Raw genomic sequence first — 16,612 nt, 5'->3', positions numbered from 1 at the left:
CGTTGACAAATTTTGCCACTGAATGTTTGTCACTGGAATTTTAGGAGCTTGAGAATCTGTTGGTGCTAGGCTCATTGTGTGGCTGAGCAAGACCATTGTTTTCACTGTTTCTGATGGAAGCTATTCTGTTACAGTAATGGCTCTCTAGCTTTTACCTCTCCGAGAATTCAAGGGGCGCTATTGGTATTTCATGACCATCTTAAGTTCTGAAGTGAACTCCTCGTCAGTGATGAATTCCTCTAAAATATCATTTTGCTTTTCTAGGTCCACATTCTTCCCTTCCAGTTGTATCAGTGATGTTATATCCTCAGGATCAGCATTTTCCAACACGCCTTTGGCTTTGTTCATGTGGCAGGGTGTGTTCAATTACAGTCACAACATTTTTTGAAGGCCGATTCATATTGAGTCTCACCTGCAGCTATGACTTTGTTCACCTTTACATACGAATGGCTGAGTTTTCACTGTCATTGCTGCTATTCAGGGTGCCAGCATGACTGAACTAACACTGGCCTCTAGCTTCTGTTAGAGCCATGTGAACTTTGAACTGTTTCCCCAAATTATGCTATTTATCAGCTGTTTAATTGGTGCTAATTGGAAGTGAGGATAATTTAGGTTTTCAGCTGTTTTCGGAATGCGAAATAGGCTGCATGGGTATCTATTCACTTTCAGACAAGTATACGAGGCTGGGCTTTAGGGACTGACAAAGCAAATAGTTATGAGTTTGAATTTATATCATGAGGGTATGAAACATTGTGCTGGCATAATGTTCAGTTGCATATTCTGTAGCATAGCTGTTGACGGTGCCACTTTAGAAATCTTTTCAGGGTGTCTACCAACTGGGAAAACCGGGAATTCTTAGTGATATTTAGTAGTCTGGAAAAACTCAGGGAAAACTCAGGGAATTTGTGCTTCTATCAGGGAAAATTAGCTGTAATTTTATTGAAAGGGAACGAAAATCGCGGTAATGCTGGCTCGAGCAACAGAGAGGAATCGTAACTAATGGTCTTTGACGTCGCGTTGGCTGGAGGAGTTGCCAGAGTACAGTCGACAGACTTTCCGAACGCCAGATAATTCGGACAGCTTCACGGCACAACTACATGCCCCATAGGGTCAATGTATAAGAACGTCTAAAATTTCGGACACAAGAACGCTTCATCGTCTGATTTCCCGGAATTTTTGCCGTGAACGCAGGTCCGAAACGACATTAATCAAAACCACCACTGCCGTCATTTTGATGACCTCGTCGCCTCGTCCAGGCACACTCGCATGCAGATCCTCCTGCAGCCGTAGCCACCACCGCGCCAATGCTAGGCCTAGATGCTTCAAGGTTCGGTGTTAAGCTTCTTGCCGTTCTGTGTCGTGTTTTTCATTGAAAGAATTCGCCGCTGTCAGCAATGGCATTGATACCGCCTCTGTGGTCATCGCGATTGGCTTCGAAGTTCGGAAAGCACGACGCGTTGCATAATGCCGCTTCCTGAAAGCCAGCTTCGCCTCATTACAGTAATGTTACGCTGTGAAGCATAACAAGTGTGGGAAGGGGCAACTGTCACGGGACACAGTATGTATTCCTTAATTATACAAGCATGCACCCGCCATCTCCTGTCACAGTAAAGTACCGATATGCCTAATAAGTGTACTGGCCGGCCTTCAGAGCTTTTTTGGACGTGGCTGTGGCGATTTGAACTATTAAGGGCTTTAAAAGACACGCATTCATTTTTTCGGACGTTTTCGTGGTTCCTAGGGAGTCCGAAAAATCGGACGCTAACTGTACAATTGTCCAGGAGGATGCTTCAAATAGTCCGTGTGGCGCACGTGCTGCCGAAGGAGAACAAGAAGACAAGGACCTACGCATTCAGAAATGAACAGGAAAGGAAGCATGCGACCACTTTTTTGAAGGAGCTTGCACTCTAAAAGCAAAGTGTTGGCTGATGCCGAGATGCAGGTGTCCCTCATCCAAGCAAAAAAACTCTTTACAACAGTGAAATGCAACAATGAAGTGTTGTGTGCAAGCTGAGAGTACGTCAGGAGAGTTGAGGTTGACTTACCAGCTGTTGCGAAATAATCTCACTTGTGATAAAGTTCGGGCCTCATACCAATTAGCTTGCTATCAGTTGATAGAAATATCTCATATTCGAAAATATTCTGCATGCATCTCTTATTCGTATTTGAGAACGTTCGAATCAATTGGCAATGATTTTTACTATTTCTTTCGAATATATTTTATTCGCTGTGCATTTTACTAACCCCTCCCTGCTGTTTTCTTTTTGAATAAAGAAACACGACCCCTTACTATTCAAACTGGACTAAGTTTTTTATTTATTTTTTAACATGCTTTCTAGAGAGTGACACTGTTAGGCGAAATGATGTAGGGAGCCCGTGTTGGCATAAAACAAAGTTCTGTGTCACTAAGGGAATATTGCAAATTCACTCAGGGAAAACCTGGAAAACTCAGGGAATTTGGAAATGTCAACTTGGTAGACACCCCGCTTTTACGATACACATACTCAACCGCAGAGACATGCTTTACTTGTTAGTGAGGACCTTCCTTGCAACCCTGCAACCCTGCATGATTGAGAAAAGCAGATTCCATGGTTGTGATTTTAATAGCTTTGAAATAGTCCAAACAGCAGTGATGAGCTAAGAGTTAAGAGCTAAGGGTTTGGTGTTGCATGGTATTCGTTACATGCGCTTGTTTCAAAATATATTTTTTTGCTCTCTTGAAGTGTGCCGAACACAGAAATATCTGTTTCTTGTTAAAATGATAGCTGTTATTATATTTATTCATTTGTAAAATACTTTACATGGCCCCTATGTGGGGCATTGAGTAAGGAAAGCATAGAACAAAGTAAGCACATGAAAGGTGGCGATCCGGTGACAATATTATTATATCATCGAGCGATGTTCAAGAGATGAGCCGCTGCGAGAACGACTATGAAGTTGGTCCGTGCCCTTGGCGCGAGCGAGGGTCGGCCTAGCTGCCTGGCTGCAGTGTAAATAGCCTGTAAATAGCTTCTTTTGTCTGTGTCTTTCCACACGTAACATTCTAGTGGAGGTTAGTGATACCCGTCCTCGCCAGGGAACTCCGAAGTGGTCGGCACATCGAGCTTGTCACCATGTCTCCCGGTGACGAGCCTGCCTCTGCAACGGCTTCAGCTTGTCCGACTGCTTCAATCGTCCTGGTTGCCCCACATCGCGACCCTGGTGCGTTCTCAGGCCTGGAGGGACAGGATGTTGACGAATGGATGAAGCTCTATGAACACGCCAGTGCTAATAACAGGTGGGACCCAACGATTATGCTCGCCAATGTCATCTTTTATCTCGACGGCATCCCACGCGTGTGGCACCAGAGGCATGACGACGAGATAACCAGCTGGGACAGTTTCAAAGAAAAGCTACGGGAACTGTTCAGTGAACCCATTGGGCGGAAGGTTGCCACGAGAAAGGCTCTTGCGTCTCGTGTTCAGTCATCTACAGAGCTGTACGTTTCATACATCCTCGACGTCTTGGCTCCGTGCGGCAAAGCTGACGATAATATGTCCGAAGCAGATAAAGTGGCACAGGTGCTAAAAGGCATCGCCGCCAACGCTTTCAATTTGCTTGTTTTCGGCAACGTCTCGACTATCGACATGATGGCAGGCCGATCTGCTTCCACTGCTGTCGCATCGGCCATGTCGCTCGTCACTGCTGCAACCGATAGCCACCACCTCCTCGGACATACGCTGCCGCTTATTTGGGCACCTTTGGGCCTTGTGTTCCCTATACCACCCGCCATGAACCCAGTGCTGCTGATGCTCCTGCTCTGAACCTTCGCTGCAGCCGTTCACCTTCACCTCGGCACCATCAGTCTCGCTCGCCCCAACCCCGTCACTTCTCTTTGCCGCCTATCGCCTCCCGGATCCAGCCGGAAAACTAGGCACTGCAGCTTTTGAAGGTAAAGCTGCGTTGTCAACCCTGCCCTCAAATCTTCTGCTCACGTTACCTATGAACGAAAACCTTCTTGACGTTGACATTGTTGGCTATCCTGTCACGGCACTCATCAATACAGGAGCACATCTTTCTATTGTGAGTGCTGCCTTCCGATGATGACTAAACAAGCTCCTCACCCCAGCGTCGGCACGCGTTGTCCGCTTTGTGAATGACGGTACTGTGCCTATCATCGGCATGTGTACGGGGCGTGTTAGCATCGCTGGCCACCACACTCCTGTCCTCTTCACCGTAGTTGCTCATTGCCCCCACGACCTCATTCTCTGCCTCGATTTTCTCTCTGCGCATTCTGCTCTTATTGACTGCTCTTCCAGTACCCTTCGCCTTGAGTTGCCGATTCTCGCAGAACCTTCTGACGCACCCCACTGCCGCTTACGCCCCACCAGCTTTCCTCGCTTGCCGCCAAAGTCAATAGCCTATATTGAACTGTTGTCCTCCCCACCAGTTCCTGATGGCGAGTACCTCATCACTCCTCTGGCCTACATTCCACTACAGTATGACCTATCGTGCTTCACAGTATATTTACTGTTACTGCGAACCACACTCGCATGCCCGTCTTTAACTTTGGATTGGCAAAGCAAATTCTACTGCAAGGTATTTGCCTTGCCACCGTTGATTGTCTCAGTGACCATCACGTGGCAGCGTTATCGACCAATGGTTCTTGCGAGCTTAGCAGGCCCCTCGCGCCAGGCTCAGGCGCCGATCCCAACATAAAGAAAATGGTTGTGACAGACCTGTCCTCTGCGTAGGCTGAAGACCTTTGCCAAATATTATCATCCTACCGAGATATTTTCAACTTCGACGATCGCCCTTTAGGCCAGATGCTCGCGGTCAAGCATTGGATTCTTACTGGCGATGCTACGCCTATTCACGGACGACCATATCGAGTTTCTGCATTGGAATGCCAAGTAATTCAAAGTGAAGTGAAGAAAATGCTAGATAAAAATATCACTGAGCCTTCTTCAAGTCCCTGGGTGTCACCTGTGGTGTTGGTTAAGGACAGCACGTGGCGCTTCTCTATAGACTACCATCATCTGAACATTACTAAAAAAGGACGTCTACCCGCTCCCATGTATAGACGACGCCCTTGACTGCCTGCATTGTTCCAGCTATTTCTCTTCTATTGATTTTCGTTCGGGATACTGGCAGATTGCTGTTGATGATATGGACAGAGAGAAAACCGCGTTCATCACACCTGATGGCCTATACCAATTTAAAGTAATGCCGTTTGGATTGTGCAATGCCCCTACCTCCTTTGAGCGTATGATGGACTCCTTGCTCCAAGGTTTCAAATGGTCCACATGCCCCTGCTACCTCGACGACGACATCGTCTTCTTGCCAACGTTTGACACTCACCTTGAGCGTCTAACAACTACACTTGATGTATTTCGAAAGGCGAAGCTGCAACTTAACTCGTGCAAATGTCATTTTGGCCACCGCCAAATAACTCTTCTGGGCCATCTCGTTGATGCTTTTGGAGTACAGCCTGATCCTGACAAAATTCGTGCTGTCCGAGAGTTTCCGGTTCCGAAGTCAGCCGCAGATGTTCGAAGTTTTGTGGGGCTATGCTCGTACTTTCGTCGTTCTGCTCCAGATTTTGTGGCAATTGCTGGACCCCTTGCTAATCTTTTGAAGAAAGGTGTACAATTCTCATGGGGTACTGCAGAAGCCGCCGCCTTCTCTTGTCTCGCCACGCCACTCTTCTAACCTCACCACCCATTCTTGCCCACTTCGACCCTGATGCCCCTGCAGAATTGCGTACAGATGCCAGTGGTCATGGTGTAGGTGCCGCCTTAGCCCAGCGTCAGTGTAGCCAGGATCGCGTTATTGCTTGTGCTAGCCCTAGCCTCCTAACACCATCGGAGCGCAACTATTCCGTTACGGAACGAGAATGCCTTGCTGTTGTCTGGGCGGTTCCGAAGTTCACTCCTTACCTTTACGTTCACCCTTTTTCCGTAGTCACTGACCATCATGCTCTCTGCTGGCTCTCATCGTTAAATTATCCTACAGGCCAGCTTGGTCGATGGGCTTTGAGGCTACAAGAATATTCATATACCGTGGTGTACAAGTCTGGCCGCCTGCACCAAGACACTGACAGCTTGTCGCGTTACCCTGTTGACGACTCTGACTCCTCCAATATTGCCAGTGCTTCTTGCGTATTCTCTGCATCACAGCTGCTTCATTTCGCTGACGAGCAACGTCGTGATGCCTACATCAGAGCACTCATAGGCTGTTTTGAACATTGTCCGGCCGATGCTGCTCTATGCCTCTTCGTGCTCTGCGACGGTACTTTGTACCGTTGTAACCTTCATCTGGATGGCTCTGAGTTCCTACTTGGAATACCTAAACACCTCCACTCCACCGTTCTAGAAGAGCTTCATGATGCACCAACGGCAGGGCACCTCGGCGTATCTTTAACCTATGACCGTGTATGTCGCCGGTTTTTCTGGCTGGGCCTTGCCTGTTCCGTACGACATTACATTGCCGCTTGTGAACTTTGCCAACGACGCAAGAAGCCTTCCCAGCTCCCCGCTGGTTACTTGCAGCCGCTAGACGTCCCTGCCGAGCCCTTCCATCGTGTCGGCTAGATCTGCTCGGCCCATTTCCGGAATCTACATCAGGAAACAAGTGGGATGCAGTTGCGGCGGGTTACGTGACCTGCTACGCCGTAACCCGTGCTCTTCCAACCAGTTGCACAACTGATGTTGCGGACTTGCTCCTACATGATATCATTTTGATGCATGGTGCTCCGCGACAATTGCTAACAGACTGCAGCCGTACGTTTTTGGCCAAAGTAATTGACGACATCATGCGTGCCTGCTCAATACAGCATAAATTTACCACCTCCTACCACCCCCAAACGAACGGCCTCACTGAGCGTTTGAACCGCACCCTTACAGGCATGCTGTCCAAATACGTTTCAGAGGACCACCATGACTGGGACTTGGCCCTACCTTACATTGCCTTTGCGTACAACTATTCCCGTCTCAAAACTGCTGGCTTTTCCCCATTTTACCTCTTGTATGGCCACGAACCGACGCTACCACTAGACACTGTGCTTCCGTATGCCACAGCTTCAACTAGTGATTATGCCCATAATGCAATCACCCATGCTGACCACGCTCGCCAACTTGCGTGCGTTCGTCTACAAGTGTCTCAAGACAAACAGAAGCAACACTATGACTTCCGTCACCGTGGTGTCCATTTTGTGCCTGGCATCCTCGTGTTGCGTTGGTCACCATTGTGTAAAGTTGGCCTTTGTTTCCTGTTATACAGGCCCATATCGCATGTTCCGCCAAGTGACCAATATCACCTAAGAAGTCGTTCTAGCCATGCCCACTATGCCCTGCGCTGTGACAACCAGTGACATTGTCAACGTCGCCTGACTCAAGCCCTGCAACTCTCCATGCGCCTTGCAAATTTAAAAGCACCGTGACAGCGCTTTTGCCGCCGGCGGGTGAGGGGTAGTATTATGATATCATAGAGTGATGCTCAAGAGACGAGCTGCCGCGAGAATGACGAAGTTGGTTGGTGCCCTTAACACGAGCAAGGGTCGGTCTAGCTGCCTGGCTCCAGTTTAAATAGCCTCTTTAGTCTATGTCTTTCCACACGTAATAATCTGAAGGTCGAAAGAAACAATGCCAGCCAGGTGCACAGCCTAAAGATGACAGAAACACATTAACAAAGTACAGCTGTGTACCTGAACAATAAAAAGCAACTTTATTAGTTTGTAACAAATGTAATACAGTGTAAGGAAAAAGCAAGAAACAACCGAACAGTGAATAAGAAAGCATGAGTTGACAAGGGTTAAGCGAGCTAACCAAGTGCCTTAATTTTTCACGGTCAGTTTCCACAACTATGTTATCGGGGAGGCTGTTTCAGAGATGAAAGGCACATGGAATGCAAACACTTTGAATGCTTCAGTTTTACCGTAAATGCACGTGAAGCTAAGATTATTGTGTAATGTGTGTGACCTGTGCGATGATGCTTCTAGGCGTAGGGAGCATTTGTTTGTGGGGTGGGTGTACTTATGGAATAATGACAAAAGGGCTATGTCACGACGGTTACTTAGCGGCTGAAGGGAAAGGGGAAGCTTTCCGGTAAATGAAACGTGCACCTCTATTTGGATTGATTGCAGCATGTTACTTGAGTAATTTTCGTGGGGAGACTAGACCTCAGCAGTGAACTCAAGCTGAGGGCGAATGAATGTTTGAAGTGCCAGTTTGCCGATATGTGTAGGTAAGTTTAGAAGGTTGTGGCACAGGTGACCCAGTGATCGTGGAGCACTAGCACAGACGATGGTAATGTGAGAAGTCCAGGAGAGGTTTGTTGAAAGATATACGCCCAGATATTTTAATGATAAGGCCAGAGATAACAGGACATTTCTAATACAGCAGGAATGATTCAAGTTAGGACATTTGCAGATGAAGGACATAACTTTACATTTTGGTGAGTTTAGAGTCATTAGCCAAGTGTTACGCCAAGGAGTAATTTGTTTAAGATAATTTTGGAGGATCAGGTGGCCACCAGAGCAGTTAATAGAACAATAGATAATGCAGTCTACAGCGAATATGAGCATGTGTGATGAGAAGTCATTGGGTACGTCATTATTGTTTGTTAGAAGTAGTAAGGGACCAAGAAGACTTCCTTTTGGTATACCAGAAGAAACATTCGAAAGGGACGAGGAGAGGCTGTTAGCAAAAGTAAACTGCGGTCTAACCGAAAGAAATTTCCAAAGTCAGGATAAAGTTAATGAATCAATTTTAAAGACGATAATTTCAGAAACGGGCGATAATGATCGATAATGACAGGGGATCCATATACCAAAGAGCTGACTGATACACTTGAAAAAATGCAGAATAGGGCAGTGCGATTCGTTCTAGGTAATTGAGATCGTCAACTTAGTATGAGAGAAAGCAAAAGTAAACTTAAATGGGAAGACTTGAAAGATCGTAGACGAAACCTCAGGTTGAAATTTTTCCATATCTAAGATTCTAAAACTGGAATCAATAAGAAGTAAATCCAAGAGCCGTCCTATATATCCCAAAGAAGGGACCACAGTCTCAAAGTAAATGAATTTGCCTTTAAAGGTGACGTCTTGCGCTACTCATTTTTTTGTTAGATGTATAAGAGAGTGGAATGATCTTCCGCCTATGATTGTATCCATTGTGTCAAATGATGATTTTTACCATGCTTTGTGTAATTAGTTTCTTTGTTGGTCTCAAATATTATGCTTATTTTTATGTATCTCCCTGCTGTAATGCCTGCAAAGGTGAAGCAGGTATCAAATTAATAAATAAATTAATGAGCTGCGTGTTCGAAAGCTTTAGAAAATCCAAAAAGACGCAGCGAGTTTGAAGGTTTGAGTCATGTTAAAATGTGAGTCTGTCGTAAATTCAAGAGGTTGCATTTTGCACGGCAAACCTCTAATGAAACGATGTTAATTATGAAAAGGAAGTTGTTGGATTCTAGGTGATGGTAAAGATGAGATGCAGTAATATATTCCGCTTTACAGCATACACACGTCAACAATATGGGTCGGTAATTTTCAGACAAGCTTTTGTTAACCTCTTCGAAGATTGGTACGACTTTGGCGGTTTTTCAATCTTGGAGAATATGACCTGCCATTAAAGATTGATAAAAAATATGAAATGAAAACCTGCTAGAAACTTAGACAGTATTTTTTAGTCATTTAGAGTTAATATTAAATACCTGCTGAAGACGAAACTTTTCAATTATTAATAAGCGCTTAGGATAGGATAGGGATAACTTTAATAAAGTGCCGGCAAACGACGGTTTAACGCGTCGTGACATTGGCCAAGCATCGACCCGGGGTTTTACTCTACTCTGCACTAGCCCAGTTGGGCCCGTTTGTAGTGGGTCATGAGGCTTGTGCTTTTTGAGCGCACCCCGGGCCTGCTGAACGGCCCATAGTGGTGAGTCCTTGTCTGCAGACTGCAGTGTGCCTTGAAGTTCGGGCGGGTAAGTCCTGGAGATAGCTACCGTCGGGAACCTGGCACAGTCCCACATGATGTGCCATTGGTCTGCTGCACCCACTGCACAAATACCGCACAGCCCACTCTGATAGAGCTCTGGGTGAAGCACGTGCAGCATTGCGGGGCCGAGGAGTGACGCAGTCTGTATTTGCCTTAGGATTACGGCCTGCTCCCGAGTGAGTGCCGGGTGGAGAGGTGGCATTGTCCGTCCGGCTTGGTTACTTCGGCATAACTAGTCAATCTGTCCTTGGTTTCGAACCACCACACAGAACGGTCACTCTCGGGGGCGTGGAAAATAAGCACTCGCGCCGCCGAATGGGCCGTCTCGTTGTGGTTCGGTGAGGATGCACACTCGCCGGTGTGCGCCGGGAACCACTTGATACGGACGGTGCTGCCACGGTTTTGAAGCTGGAGCTAGCCGATGATGGCGGCTGCCAGCGCGCATATTAGCCCCTTGGCAAAGTTGCGCATGGCATTCCTCGAGTCGCTGAGCACGGTGCGACACTCGGCCTTGGTGATCGCCAGAGCGATGGCAACCTCCTCAGTGTCTGTGGCATTCGTGCACCGCATGCTCGCTGCCGTTGTTTTGGTGCCGGTAGCCGCCGCAACGACCACTGCCGCGAAGCCTTCCCGCTTGTATTCCGTGGCGTCCACGTACCGAGCATGTGGGTATTGGGCGTGTTGTTCGGTGAGGGCCTTGGCCCGAGCCTGCCACCGTTCTTGGTTGTACTCTGGGTGCATGTTCTTCGGGATGGGGTCCACGTAAATGTGGGCCCGCGCCTCATCTGTAATCTCGCACGGTTGCCGGCTGGGAGCTTGTGGGTTGTAACCCAGGAACGTCAGTATACTGCGACCCGTCTTGGTGGTAGAGAGGCGTTCGAATTGCGCTTGAATAAGCGCTTAGCATTACAATCAATAAACAACCTTATACCACAATGTACACAAAGTATGACCATTGCTTTAAAAGTTGGGTTCTTTTTATCCGGAATGCCATATTTTTTCGCATAAAATAGAGTCTGCTTTATTAGTTGCCTATTTCAGTTAAAATTACACTGTACGGTTTTGTGCCGAACTTGCCTTAAGTAATCTAAACGAAAAAAAGAAAGATTGAGGTAGGTTTGACATTGTGCCAGACGTGCTAGTTGCTTTGCAAAATCAGCTTTTTGCCAATGCTAGCATCTGTATTAGAAGGTCAAATGGCTGTTCCATCACTGCACAAGGTATTTTATGTTTTCTCATCAAGGCGGCACAAACTGTGCCCCACTGCTTCAAGTATACTCTAGCACTCCAAATGGTGCCCTAAGGGACTGCTTCGGGGTTTGACTTCAACATTGTAGTGAACGGATGGGTTTCGCAAGCAATACATCGGTAGTGACTCATCATCAGAACAGTCGGTGCTATTGGAGGGAGGGTATGCCGTTTCATCAAATGAATGTTGCTGCAGCATGCCACTGTGGAGCATTTAGTGGCTTGGCTCTTGGTCTTGAACAAGAACATATATTTCAGGAAACTGCCGGTCAAGTATTCATGAAGTGTATAATATTGTTGGCCGTGCAGCATACTTTGTGTCCCGCCATTCATTACCAAATATACCTGCTTCCAACACTGCGGGTGCGCATTGATGGCATAGGGGGAAGTTGAAGGCCTTTGTGGACACTGAAGCTGAACACACGTCACCGCTTCAGTGCTACACCCCAGTCACACACTATTCCTGGATTGGTGCACCCCTTCGAGGCCTCGGCGACAGTATGTTGGTGCTCTTGATCTTCTGGCACAAAGTTTAGCTCACTGTCTAGGGCAGCGCATTTGACTTTTGCCCCTTCACCTTGAGACCCCCTTTTCAACCACGGCAGTTGGTGATGTGACCTTTGTCGTCGTCACTGTGAGACATGAGTCTCCTGTAGTACTTGATGTGCTACCACTGCTGCACGCTGATCACTCCACAGATCCTGTGAACGAGATGCTTCCTGATCCATTGGAGTACTTGACGTGCTACTACTCCTGCACCCTGACCACTCCGCAGATCCTGTGAGCGAGATACTTCCTGATCCTGAAAGAATATAAAAAGTGAGCTCCAAGTACAGGAAATCAGCGACAACAAACTCCAAGGCAGCCATGTCGGCAAAGAGAACTCAGTGTGCCTTTATCGGCCACACTTTTTGCAAAAAAAGGGCACTCAGGCCTGCTCACCCAGTAGTCACTGAGTGCCTCATGACTTCCAGGAACGACGTTCTGTCCTGGAGAAGCCATTAACTTTTTCTTTACCACACCTACTCAAATCGGTCGTCATTGAACAACGCTTTAGAGCACAAATTTTGACTTATTGGAGCCATTTCTTATCCATACAAGGCCATCCAGTAGTTAGTACATGCACTGCACTTTTAGAATCAGTTTAAATTTTCACACTCTGGCAATGTTGTGATTTTTTACGGACCTTCTTGCAAACTAATGTGTGTATGCTGTAGTAAAAAGAGGTGTGGCCACCAATTTCTACCGTGCTCGAGAAAGAAGCATGCCGCTCATGCTTATGCCACACTAGCATCAAAATTTTGTAAACAAATGACTTTCAGCATGTCACAAATTAAATTATATAGCCGGCTTGCCGTCCAACAGTGCTGAGTGGTGATAATTAACCAAAAATGATGCCACCTGTTCATTAGTGAGCTTTGGTTTGAAGTCTTGGGTCATTTTATTCTGCCCAGTGTATTTCTAGAGGTCGGCCATATGTCCAACATGTAGACCTGGCTTTTGCAACTAGTTTCCAAGAATTTCGATAACGCTTCTCATAAAATCTTGGCAAGGGCCACGCCGGTGTCACTGCACTGTTATTGAAAGTTGCTCCCATGGCGTCGTCCCACGCAGCTGTGTTGTGAGAAAAGCATCCTGCTTGAAACTATGCTGCACTCACACTTGAATTTAGTGATGGGGACTCGAGTTACTATTCCGAAGGTGACAGTAAAGCAGATTCAAGCTCTGACAGCAACAATGTTTTGAACCAGCATGGGACATTCACAGCTGTTCACCGATGAGTTCACTGCTTTGAGCGGTCTCCTGCCTTACGCGCGCTTATCTGCCTATCTTTTTTCATGGCCTGAGAGCTGCTCTGATTATCTTCAGGGTGCATACTTCGCTTTGTTATGATGTGCTATGACTGGCAGCAAAGAAACTTCCGTTCACGCCAAGAAAGCTGCTTGTAGCACATCTTGGCCCGGCACTACAGGTCAGCACTAGACAGTTTACAATTGCGGGGGAGTTATTTCTAATGTTCTTCTCTGCAGAGGTGATAAAGACACCGTGCAAAAATGTAAACAGATGTGCTTGGATGCATAATCTTGTACTTGCCCAGCGGCTCTGAAAGTGATCGGTCCTGGAAGCCAAACTGCAAAATGTGTTACGAGGATCGCAATGTTGAAAAAGAAAGACATTGGGAAAAAAAAAGACTGGGAAAAATGTGGAGTGCACCTATGCGTCACAAAGTCCAGGAACTGCTTCACCACATGGCATGAGTGATGAACTGGTCTTGGTTTCTTTTTTGTATCTGAAGAAAGGAGGTGTACTGAGCATTCATTTTTTCAGGCACCATTCCTGGGTTATTTGTCTTTGAAATGTGTGTTCTGAGTTTTATTTTATATTAATATTTTTGTAGATATGTTTTTATTATTGTTTTTATCAACTGGCAGCAAAAATGGGGCTTCCTAGAATTTTTTTCATTTTACCTAATAAATTTTTTTTGGCAACGTATGTATTTGGAAAGAGCATTTTATTATGCACAATATGCTATGCTGCGATATCTGCTGTAATATTATTTGTAGTGGTAAATAATTTTTTTTTCCAAGAGCTGTAAAGAACGACCATTTTCTCGCGGTCACGAAAGAGCTAATGATTCTCGATCAACGAAATGCACAACTCATGCACACTCAACATGGGCGCATGCACACAAATCAATCGGCGAAGGCCCCAGTACATTTCCAAAACGTTTCTGTGGCGTGCGGCAGGAAAATGAAAAAGGCAGATTGTCACAGGACCCAGTATGTATTCCTGAATTTTAGACGTATGCAGCCGCAATCTCCTGTCCCAGTATGAGCACCAATATACCTAATACCTATACCTATACCTAAGCCTTCAGAGTTTTTTCAGATGTGCCTGTGTCGATTTGAGCCTTCAAGGGTTGTAAAAGACATGCATTCATCTTTTTGAACTGCCCGATTTTTCAGACATTTTTCTGACCCTTAGGGAGTCCGAAAAATCGGACGTTGTCTGTACAGGTGACCAAGAAGACACTTCAAATGGTTATAGGTGCAAATGCGAAGCGGAAGAAGGATGACAACAAAATACTGACTCATTGAGAAATGAACGGGAAAGGAAGTGGGCTGCCACTTCTTTGAAGTAGCTTGAGCTCAAAAAACAAAGTGTTTACTGACGCCAAGATGCAGGTGTCTCTCATCCAAACCAAATAAAACTCTTTAAAGCAGTGGAACGTAACACTGAGGCGTTGTGTGCTGGCTGAGAGTAGGTCAGGACAGTTGAGCTTGACTTTCCTGCTGCTGAGAGAGAATCTTAGTTGTGATAAAGTTTGGGCCTCAAACCAATGAGCTTGCTATCAGTTGATTGAAAGAGCTCATATTTGAAAATATTTGCTTCTGTATGCTCTGTATGCACCTCATTTTATTTGTATTTGAAGATGTTCAACACGATTTGCAATGGGCTTTGCCATATATTTAGGGATATTTGATTCACTGTGTATTTTACTAACCCCTCCATTGTGTTTTCGTTTTGAATAAGATAAACACTACTCCTTACTATTCAAACTAAATTAAGTCCTGTTTTTTTAAAACTTTTTAACATGCTTACTAGAGTGCGACAGCATTGGGTGACATTGTGTCAGCATGCCTTGACATGAAACAAAGTTCCGTGTCACTCAGGGAATTTTGCAAAGGCACTCAGGGAAAACCTGTAAAACACAGAGAATTTGGAAATGTCAACTGAGTAGACAGCCTGGTCATTGGAAAGGGGAGCACCTATGTGTATATGTTTGTAATGCCAGCGACTATATTTTTGACTCGGGCTTATGCTTATGCAGCAGACCACTTGTCTTTCTTTTTTTGACATTGTACTGGGAACATCTAACAGTCTCTGCTACCACCATTTTGATAGTGGTGCCTCCATTTATACTGCTATTGTCACCTCTGTTTTGAAGGCTGCAGAGCTGAATGAAATTATAGACAAAGCAACAATTGGTGACAGTTGCGGCGATGATGTAGACATCCCTAAAGGTGAAGAACACCCTGTGAAGGAAAAAGCACCATTAACCTTAGCGTAGTGCAAATCTCCAAATGAAAACGATTCAGATTTCTAGGAAATAAAGCTGTCAATGAAAAATTTGTTCTGGTTTAAGGATCAAACGCAGGCCCAATGCCCTTGTTGGGCCAATTGTGACATTTAAAAAATTTCTATACAGATGACAGTAACGTATTTTTTGTTGCATTGTAGTATCCGTGTAATTCTTAGGTGAAATATATCAGTTATGTCAGCAATGTATTGTAATTAGGAGGGGATACCGGTGGAGTGTATTTACTTTAGTTTGATGTACTTAATGCATCGTTAATGCAGTAGGCTGTTCCTACTGAACGTACAACTTCTTGATTGTTACCTATATGAAAGTGAGAGCAACCCCTACACATGCAAAATTATCCTGTCTCACTGACATAACTTTGCCGCAATAAGTTAAAGCATGTGATTTGTTGGCACCTTAAACAATACCTAGATGAAGACGATATGCTGCCTGAAGTCCAGCGTGGTTTTATGGAAAGCTTTTACTGTAACTCATTTATTGCCTCATGACTTAGGAGTTAGTAACAGGGAACAAATGGCGGCAGCTTATTAGATTTTGCCAATGCCTTTAAGTTCCTGAACAGAAAGCTCCGTGTAAGCTTTATGCAGTCGCAATAGACAGGAAATCTGTGCGTTCTATCAGAGCCTACCTCAAAAACCATGTTCACTATGTCAAAGTTGGCGATTGTATTTGAGGTGTTTTTTTTTCACATCAGGTGTACCACAGAGGTCATTCTTGGGACCTCTCCTGTTCCTAATAGTCAATGACACAGCAAATATGGTTGAATTCGATTTGAAATAAAACTTTTTGTGGATGTATTGTACACAGTAGTTGAATCACAAGCCGATGAAACTAAGCTCGGCAAATAAACTTGATAAAATTTGTCACTGGCGTGAAGTGTGGGAAATCAGCTTGAACAATAATAAGTGCTGTGTTAGGAAGATATGCAGCAAAGAAACACCTTCACACTTTCCTTAATTCATTGGCAACACTACCTAACGATGCTTCCACCTATTAGTACCTCCGGGTAACTATAACACAACATGGGGGGAAACGAGCATATTGAAAACATTTGCATGAGTGCTCTCAGAAGTTTATGGGCATTTGTCGCAATTTCACAGAATGCCCTATATAGGTAAATGTATAGGGGCATTCACTACGATGTTAGACCTAGCCTTGAATATGCATAAGCTTTGTGGAATCCACCTGCCAAAAAATATTAACTTAAAATGAGTGCAGCAAATAGTAGTTCGGTTCATCTGCGAATTCTACAAGAAAACTGATAGTGTATTGCAGGTGC

General features: G+C 45.4%; 1 protein-coding gene across 2 annotated transcripts in view; it reads left to right on the top strand.

The window, feature by feature from the left end:
- The window catches only part of LOC135899337 (zinc finger protein 84-like), a 30,712-nt gene that overhangs the window by 11,137 nt on the left and 2,963 nt on the right, over positions 1-16,612 (top strand). The window lies entirely within an intron of this gene.

The sequence above is a fragment of the Dermacentor albipictus genome, chromosome 10 (genome assembly GCF_038994185.2).
Source record: "Dermacentor albipictus isolate Rhodes 1998 colony chromosome 10, USDA_Dalb.pri_finalv2, whole genome shotgun sequence".
NCBI classification, from domain to species: Eukaryota; Metazoa; Arthropoda; class Arachnida; order Ixodida; family Ixodidae; genus Dermacentor; species Dermacentor albipictus.
This window is presented reverse-complemented; position numbering and strand designations above follow the sequence as displayed.